A 9,725-nucleotide genomic window follows, 5' to 3' on the forward strand; every position below is an offset into this window, starting at 1 on the left:
AGCGTTCCAGGGGAGTCGCCTTTGATGAACTGACTCTGACTGCAGGGGTCTCAAAGCAACCCGAGGGTGAGTGGAGGAGAGCAGAGGGCCCGACCACCGACGAAAGAGGCAGTCCAGCAGATGTTGAAGCCGGGTACGAGGAGGACGGAGGGTGCGAATCAAAGGGAGGCGATGGTGGGATGACAGTCGACAGGAAACAGAGGGTCCCCGGTGACAGAGGAGGGAGATCCAAGCCAGGGGGCTCGAGAGGGGAGGTTCCTTCAGGCAGGCAAGAGGGGGGGGGGGATAGTAACCACCAGAGAGGGATGCGGCGCAGAATGCGGTGAATGGCTAGGGCCAGCAGACAACGAAATGAAAGAAGGGCGATCAAAAATTACCTGTGAAGAAAGCGGGTCTTCTGAATAGTCAACCTCCTCCTCCGTTTCCATTACATCACCGACAGTATCTGGGGCCATTTTGAAAACGACAGATGGGGCCTGAAAAGTCGGGCCAGGTAACAGGCAGATCAGGTGCGCGGTTAGTCTTCGGGCGATAGAGGAAGGGTTTTCAGAAATCCCTAACCGAAACCCTCGCAGGCAGCTGCAGTGTGCGCCATCACCTATTCGTCCTTCAAATCCACCATCTGACGGTAGAAATTATGTTTAGTTTAGGGTTTTTTCCCCTAGAAGGAAACCCCTCTCTTTGTATGAGGGCATTGTATTGAGGCTGTGTAATAGATGTGTATTCTCCGAGCGAGAAACAGAGATGTGAGACTGTGAGAGAAAACAGAGGATATTACAGTGGATCTGATGTAGGTTGTGTCTCTTCATTTTGCTGGATAATAAAAAGGAAGGATTGGCTATTCCGGGTGGACATAGCCCAAACTGGGTGAAACATGTATATCTATGTTTCTCTAATTTTATGCATTTTATATGTTTATATTTTTGCTATATTCTATGTGTTCCATTGCTTTGTAATATATAATTTTCTAACAACTGGTATCAGAGTCAAAGGTATATTTGGCCAACAAACTCATAGGAGAGAAGGGTTCCTGGTTCGAGTGGGATCAATGGCAGAAGATGGTAAGTTTAGGGTCGAGAAATTTAACGGCCAAACTTCTCGCTGTGGGAGATGCAGATGGAAGATTATCTGTATCAGAAATATTTGTACCTACCATTGAGCGGAAAAATAAAGAAGCCGACGGCTATGACAGATGAAGAATGGAACCTTTTCAATAGAAAGGCACTCGGAACAAGACAAGGGGTCTCATCATGAGCCAACTTGTTTAGCAAAGTTATAAATCAGTGAATGACTGTGTCATGAATTGGATACCAAACCAAGACATTGTTCTTTAAGAATAAAAAGAAAATGAAAGCAAAAAGTGTGGAAATGGATTTTTCTTTGAAAAGTTGTAAATTTCTCTAAGTAGGATACAGGATCATTGTTGGATAATAGGTAACCCTGTAGAACATATAAACGATTGCTGGCAGCAGAGGCTCTACCTATGACAAATGAGCATGTTTAAAACTGATTTACAGAGAAGACTTTGTTTTTATCTTTATAAACCAGGTAATGAATGATGTAGATACAAGGACTGGCTTGAGGAAGTAAATAATCAAAGTTGGGAAAAAGAAGAAACAAAATATCATTGATAGGCAAAAGCATAATGTACTTAGTCTTTCTATAGTAAAGTTTAATTTTCTGGAAAATTTTTTGTTTTGGAAGTTTTGAAAAATCAAAAAAGCAGCAGAGATAATTGGTTCTTCCAAGTGAATCGCCAATTGTTGTGGCCAACAACAACCCCCCTTCTCATTTAGTATTATTCCTAATACTAAATAAGTGGGGACCCTTAGTTAAAAATTTAAAAAATCAAAGTAGTGTTTAAATTTCCTTTTCGAATAAACTTACCATCATAAGCTTAGGAAAACCCCCTTGAAAAATCTAAAAATCTAAGTTTTATGATAAGGTAAGACAAAATATTTCCTTAGGAAATATCGCATCGCAAAAAGATGACAGGATACTACCTTACAAACCAAATTCCAACATTGCGAGATCGCTATATGCAATAATAATAAAATATCACATCGCATACATCAAGCACAATTTACACTAAAACACTTTAATTTTCCGATATGCGACGACGCCGATCGCAAATCGCATTTCGCAGAAAACAAAATAACAAAGATTGCCATATATCACATTCTTGCGATATGAGATATTGCGATATTGCGATTTCGTGATACAGCGACACTGTGATAATGCGATGTCACGAGCGATCAACTCCGTGATGTTACGATTCTGCGACGTTGTGATTCTGTGATATTGCGAAGCAAATTGCAAAATTGCTTCATCACAGATCTTTCGAGCTCGTTATTCAATAAAAATATTTTCCATAAACTGACACCCGATTATGCACTTTAATGCTAATAAATGAATTAGTTGCTAGTTATTAATGGAATATGGTTCGTGCTTATCGAAAAATCATCTCACGTAAGGTGGTATATTTGATGTGTCTTCTGCATTTAAAACTTTCCCATCACCCTTCCTTGTCATTATTTTCACTTCACTTATGAATTGCAGGAATGGAGAACAGAGAACAATACAAAGCAATATGCAAGATAAAATGGGAAAGAAAAGCAAAGCTCCGAGCTCTGAATAAAAAGAAATGGCACCCTTGTATACAGACACGGCCTATAACAGAGACGCAGGAATTGCTACGTGGGAAGGCATGTATAATCTGCTTGAAGAGGAGAATCCCAGAGTAATGGAAGTTGCTGCTATCGCAAGCTCAAATAGTTCTTCTGAGGCATCCATCACAAAGTTAGCTTGCTCATTCTTACACCGGATAGCAGCAAGACCCAAAATTCTCCCATACACGGACATGATTAAGTGGATACTAGACAACGTTAATATCAGAAATAGATAGTTTAAGACTTAGGGTCAAGAGCTTACAAAATCATTATTTTCACAAAATTTGAACTTTATATCCAATAGAAGGAAAAAGCGCAAAAGGCGAAAAACGCATCAAGGAAGCCCGGATCAAGAAACGAAGGCAGTTTCTGATGCGTGATCGCGCTAGGCACTGAGAAACATTTCTCGAAAAGGAAAGCTTCTAATTGCTCAGTTGCCTGCAAGCCCCAAAAATTGCAAGAACGTACAACAATTAGAAATAGATTGGAAGCAGAGGGCCCAAGAAAAGGCACAAGCAATCCAAGGGTTAACCAAGTTGAACTGGGATTATTACTGGGCATACTTGGTAAAGCCACATAGCCAGTGGATGACTCTTAAGTGTATCATCAATTCGGCTGAAAAGATGGCACCATCTCTTGTCGATTCTGTTTTCTCAGCTTAGCTAAAATCGGAAGTCGGCTAGCCGACTCTTCTCAAACAGATGCTGCATGCATGCGATTTTAAGGAGCAGATACATAAGTAGTTTTAATTTTACATTCAATTTTAGTTTTAATTTTGTTTTATTTTCCTAAAATAAGGATGGTCATTTAAACTGCATCCTACATTTTTGTAATAATTTATTTTTAGATTTAGTTAGTAGTATTTAAACCCTTCTCATGCATTTAGAGAAGGGTCCTGAAATTTATCAAAAACTTATCCCCAGAACATGCACTTCTGTACCCTCTGAGGAGGTTTTGATGAATGAATGGAACATGATTTATTGATGTTTGCATTCGATATCTGCTACTGATGTTGCACTTTTGTACTCTTAGTGGATGTTAGATCAAGAAGAGATAAATCGTTATCGCTTGAAGCTCATGAGTAGGACTAGTTATAAATGGTATTTCTATCTCTTAACTATTTCTGCCCTTGTGTTAAAGTGATTTTCATGTTCAGTTATTTATATATTGATGTATGAATATCTGAGTTATCATTTGGCACTTTTGTACGGTGATAGCTATTTATTTATACTTGATGTATGAGTAGCTTATTATGCGATATGTTTCTCACAATTGTTTCGTCTAAATTTTTATACGAAGTGGTTCATCCTTATTGAATTCTTTTCTCATAACAGTTGAATGATATTTATTACTAGTTGTTATTTGAAATCATTTTAGATCGCATAAAAGAAAGGTTACACCCCGGGTTAGTGTAGACTTAGATATTTCTGCTTATTAGAATACAATTTACTTATTATTAGATTAGAATGAGAGTAGAAGTATTCCATTTAGAAATTGTTAGAAAGAGAAATATCAGTCCCTCACACACACACACATAAATTGGGAAACTGTTCCCATATCCCCAGTCGGACCCACTATACCAAACGGAAAAGGAGCTGCTAACCAAGGTTCAGACCGGGTGGGTATCCCCCTTGTTGTAGACCCGATTTTTGGGGCTTCAACACATCCATCATGTTTCCTGGAAAATACCCACCTTTTATTGTTACAGTCAGCATTGCGCACTTTACCATCTGCAATGCACTACCCTGGTCAATTCGCTTAGAAATGTGCGGTCCAAGCCCAGGCATCAGACTAATCAATTCGTGGCAATAGGCCTTAAACCTGTCATTATGATTGTACACATCTTGCCTTATCACCTTGGTCTTTTTTCTAAGAAAATATTCCTTTATCTCATCTTCCAGCTTCTTGACTTCCGCGTCCACCAAAGCACTTTTCTTCCTTAATTGTACCCTTTCTTCTTCAAGTTCTTGGAGTCTGAAATTTCCCTGTTGGATTTCTACTTCCAAGGTTCCATGAAACGTTGTATCTATTGGTGCTATCATGCACAGTCTAAGCTCTATATGTAATATAGGGCTTATAGCGGTTGCTTCATACTCCAGCCTTGGTGGTGCCTACACGGTTAGGTTCTTGCACGTGGTCCTATAAGCCCATAGAACCGCTGGTACGTGTAGGTCCCGGTCAGTTTGCTTCGCATTGTGGACCTTGTTCAACATTCACATACCTTTGTTAAAAGATTTTGCGTGGATATTCTTCTGCACACTTGGTCTTTCCATACTTTGTGGTCCCAACCGGAGGGGTCGTTTGCGCCATTGCCTTATCCTCACCTGCTTATTGATTGTGTCTCCTACGGCGAGGACGATGTGCATTCATGCAGGTTTCACACCATATGCCTGTATCTACCTAGATAGGATGGTGCGTGGGCCGGTTCGTTCGATAATTTTATCTATTAATCGCATCAGAGGCTTCCCAAACTGCATGTGCATCATCCTTCTGATTTTGTGCCAGTCCTCAAGGCTTCTCTGGTGTGTCCCACACCATCGTGTGGGCATAGCTCGTAGTACCCATTTCAGAGCATCGAAACACTGCTATTCTGGTACTTCTCTTTCAAATTTGTTCAGGAAGTCATCCACCTCACTTAACCTGTGATACGTAGGTAGATCTCTTACCTTTATTGTTATGCAGCACAATGACCTTTTCATCATGTTACAGTTGAGCATGGTTACCTCGTGTAATCAGTTATGCCATCGTTCTATTTCCTCATCAAAATCTAATGTGCAGGAGCTTTCGTGATCCCATGAGATTCGGCCATCCCTGGTTGGATTTACCCAGTATTTCTCCTGTGCGGTTATCATGTAGATGTAATCCAGATCATTGTTGTTGTCGTAGTCATGCACTGGCTCCATGTAGCGCGATCCTTCTACAGGGTCTAAAGGCACCACTACGCACAGAGACGTTTTCTAAAATATCATCTCGCGCTTCTTTAGATTTATCACTCCATTAATGTCAGTGGCCCAATCTATTCCAAATAGTGCGGGGTAGGGATTGCTGTCATCAACAATCTCTATTACTTCAAAATCTGCTAGCGTGCTTGCTCCTTCAATATCTACCGTGATTCCTTGTAATCACCCCATAGGTAGCATCTTTTTTTGGTTCGCCATTCGTAGTTGGATAGGAGAACATTGCAATGTAGGCCTGCCCATGCGCACCCATGTATGTTTTAGCAGGACATTCGCGTCTGACTCTAGATCTAGAATCACTTAGTCCATCTCATATTCCCCAATCTATGTAGTCAATCTCATTTCCCTTCTTGTTCGTGTAATGTGTGCTTCTTGATCTTCCGGACTATGCGCGGTTCTCCTGGCATGTTCCCAGTGCATCTAGTTATGAGTTCTTGCAGCCCCTTTACAACCTTGCTGTCACGGAACATCTTCATGCATGTATTCAAGAACGTAGTGAGCATCGATGGGTCCATTTCTAGCTCCAGTCTGCCTTTACTTCCTAAAGTGGAGGAATTAGAAAATCTCCTCTTAGCTTCCATGAAGGTATCCCTAGCATGCTCCAAATCAAATTCTGGTTCCTTTGTTGGAGCCTTGCAAGCCCAGGTACTTTCTTCAGGTTCCTTGCCTTTGTCATCTTCTATTGTAATCCACTCCAGAGCACAATATTTACATTAGGGTATTCCTCACTTAGCTTAGACCTCATCATTTGCAGGTTCTGAGTCGGAGGAGGTTGGAGTGCTCCTTTATTGCGCAACCTCACTATTAGTGTGGGACAATCCTCCATCTCATGATCAAACAACGTATAATACAAGCATGATGGTCACGTTGGAGTTGTACAATCACGGGCATAATGCCCTCGACCTTCACAATTGTAACATATCAGTTATTTGCGACCTCTTTCTGGTCCTCCTCCACCTCAGCCTCATTTGCACCCCTAAAGTTCGGTGCGCAACATTCCTGTGTTTTGATCGAGGGCCTATGTTTCAGCCTAAACTCTGTAGGTAGGAGTTCAATCCATCATTAGTTCATAACTTCTACAGGTGCGCTCATCATGTCCTACCGACCTACAGAAATTATAGAACAACTACTGTGAATTCTGCGTATACTTCTGTAATATATGGCAATTATCTGTTGCATGCTTTCCTCCTATTTGACCAATTGCGTACCACAATGCAGGCACCGCACTTGGTCCTGTTTGTGCCTCCGGTCTCAGTGGAATTGGCCCTCCTCCAGCAAGATAATTCACGAACACCGGGCAATGGTCCTTTTCGTGCCCTCGGCCCTTGCATCTTACGCACCATACCTCATCGCCCATCTCTGAGCGGGTTGTCTTGTCTTGTTTCAAACTCTGCACCTCTAGGCACAAGTTTTTCAACTGCGTGTGAATCTACTAAACTCCCAAGTTAAGATCTTGTATCGGAGTCTCGTGAAATCTCATCGTGATCTCCAAAGCCTCAGCCTGAGTGGTTAGCCTTTGTTGTGACAACGCGCTCCATAGATGTGGCGTTAACGATGCTACAAACAATTCGAGGGTGTTGCCCATCTGTTAATGTCATGTTTGCTTTGTGAATTGTGCACTTCAGTCTTTGATCCAATTCCCACGGAGTCTCACTTGGTAGCATGTGATTTCTTTGAATCCAATGATCGACTATGCCTTTGACTTTGGCCTGCTAAATTCTTCGTTTAGCACAACTTGGACATCTGCGATCCCCGTATTTGGATTTTCATTGGAATTCCTAATGTACCAGGTCAGCACACGATCTTGCAGAGCACTGACCAATGTTTCCTTCTTTATATTGTCATCCATGACACCCTATGCTTCCCATACAACTTTTATCACGAACCAAAACTGGTTCCGATCTTCATTTCCTACTCCCTTGAACACTAGTAGCTTTATACTGCTTCGCAATGGTGGAGGTGGTATGGGCGAAGACGGGGGTGAAGACGATGAAACTAGTGGTGGTGTGTGTGGGTTAGTATGTGAAGAATTCTCTTCCTTATCAGATTGATCACACTTCTTGGCAAGACCTTCACGAGCTCTTCTTCACCCCCTCGCAGAGGTGAAATCAAGGGGCTAGTTTCTAGTTCTGTGCTACCTTCATTTTTGTAGATTCTCCCATTCTGAGTAGCCCCAAACATCAATTTATTTGCATAACCTACTTTTAAAATAGTATCATTTTAATCCAAATGTTCAAAGATTTAACATACTTACCTCGCGGTCCCTTGAGGAAGCATCATTCCGCCTCGCTATAGCTGACTGAAGTATCTATCATGAATTCGGTGATGAATCCTCCTATGATTCGATCAATCCAATGATCGACAGCACGCTCGATCGTATCTTCTGAGGCTTCCAGTCTGTGCACCAATTCTGGAGTCCACACAATAGGTTTGTCGATTTTACACCTTCCTTGGCTATCTTCTAGCTTCGTGATCCACTCGTACAACTCAGTGGGGAAGGATGCAAAGAAAATTTTATGGATCTCTGTATATAAGTAGTAGTCTAACCACTCTTCCTTTGATAGTCGTGGATTCCTATTTTCCTGTGTCGTGAACTCGTGAATCTTTCTGTCCAACTAATCTTCAATTCCTTTCTTTGTTAGATTCCAATGATGTGACATCAGACATCTCCATGTAGATCCTGGTCCCGGAAACGGAACCATTTGTTGGCTTGTTGGGGCCTGACCTAGGTTTGGAGTTAATTAGCCAAACAAATCCCTATACTACTGGTCCTTTTTGCAATAGTTTGCGGACTGAGGTATCACCCGAAGTAGTATGGGAGGGTGTTAGAACCAGGTTTCCGCACCCTTGAGATATCTGAGAGGTTTGATTGGTCCACTGTTTGTTCCTATGCACAGGCTACTTCGCACACCTTCCTGTTCCTCGCGGCCTGATACATTGCCTTCGTGCAACCCTAACCAGGGGCTGTGGAGCTCCAGCACCTTGCTCTGCACTATTACCCAAGATCTTACTTGTCTTCCAGTACTAGTTAATTACCTTTGCCTAATTGATTGTCTTAAGTTATAATTAGTGATACAAAACATTCATACAGGTTTTCACAGTAAATAAATAGTATTCTTTCAAATTATATCCAATCATGCATTAAACCAGGAAAAGATACACAGAAATATAGTAAAACTTCTCTTTATTGATTCTCCCAACTGTTACAGACTTGACCTGCCCTGTGCACTCAGCTGCAGGGGTCCGCGCACTCAGCTGCGGACTACTAGGCCTCTATGCACTCAGCTACAGAGCCTTCTCCTACTCTATGACCCACAAACACACTTTACACTTTGACTCAATCACTTAGACTTCTCATCTTCTTCTCTTCTATCTTCTGTTAGTTATCTTATACACTTAGAGCCTCACTCTATTTATATAATTCCATGGTCCACGGACCATGGGTAGGTCTATCCAGCCGACATTACATTACAAAAACTAGGGTGGAAAACCCTGTGACCCTATTATAATTGTGCGCCCCGCGCCCACAATTCATAGAGCTTTTATAAGAAGACTTAGTAAAAACTTGGGCTTTAAGCCCCAAAACATGCCTTTGGGGGGGGTTCCATGCCCAAAACCTAATTTCGGTCAAAGTACATGGCACAATGAGAAACCCCATGATGCAATTATCAGCTTTACTTCCTCTCAATCAGGGAGTAAATTTCGATAAGCCCAATCTTGTCTTGAACGTGCATAGACTTCCATCCAGAAATAGGTTTTGACAAAATATTGAATATCTACTCATGAATGGAGATATACTCAAGCTTTATTGCGCCTTTCATTTGTCATCATAAAATCCTACAAGTAGCTTATGAAGCCATATTGCTTCTCAATTTGTGAATCTAGCTGCAATATACTCGACCTCTTCCATATAGGGTGATTTTCTCATTCATTATAACCAGGCCCAAACTCAAATTAAATCTAGAAATATCGTAGCTTCATAGGATCCATCATCATAGATGGACAAATGTTCAGTCTCATTCCTAAGGTTTCTCAGTTTTTAGTAGAGATTTATTTAGGGGATTGACCTTGATCTCTCTTCTTTGATCCTGAATCCATA

The sequence above is a fragment of the Pinus tabuliformis genome, chromosome 5_2 (assembly GCF_031772625.1).
Source record: "Pinus tabuliformis cultivar Carrire ecotype Pingquan chromosome 5_2, CPIR1, whole genome shotgun sequence".
In the NCBI taxonomy this organism is placed as follows: Eukaryota; Viridiplantae; Streptophyta; class Pinopsida; order Pinales; family Pinaceae; genus Pinus; species Pinus tabuliformis.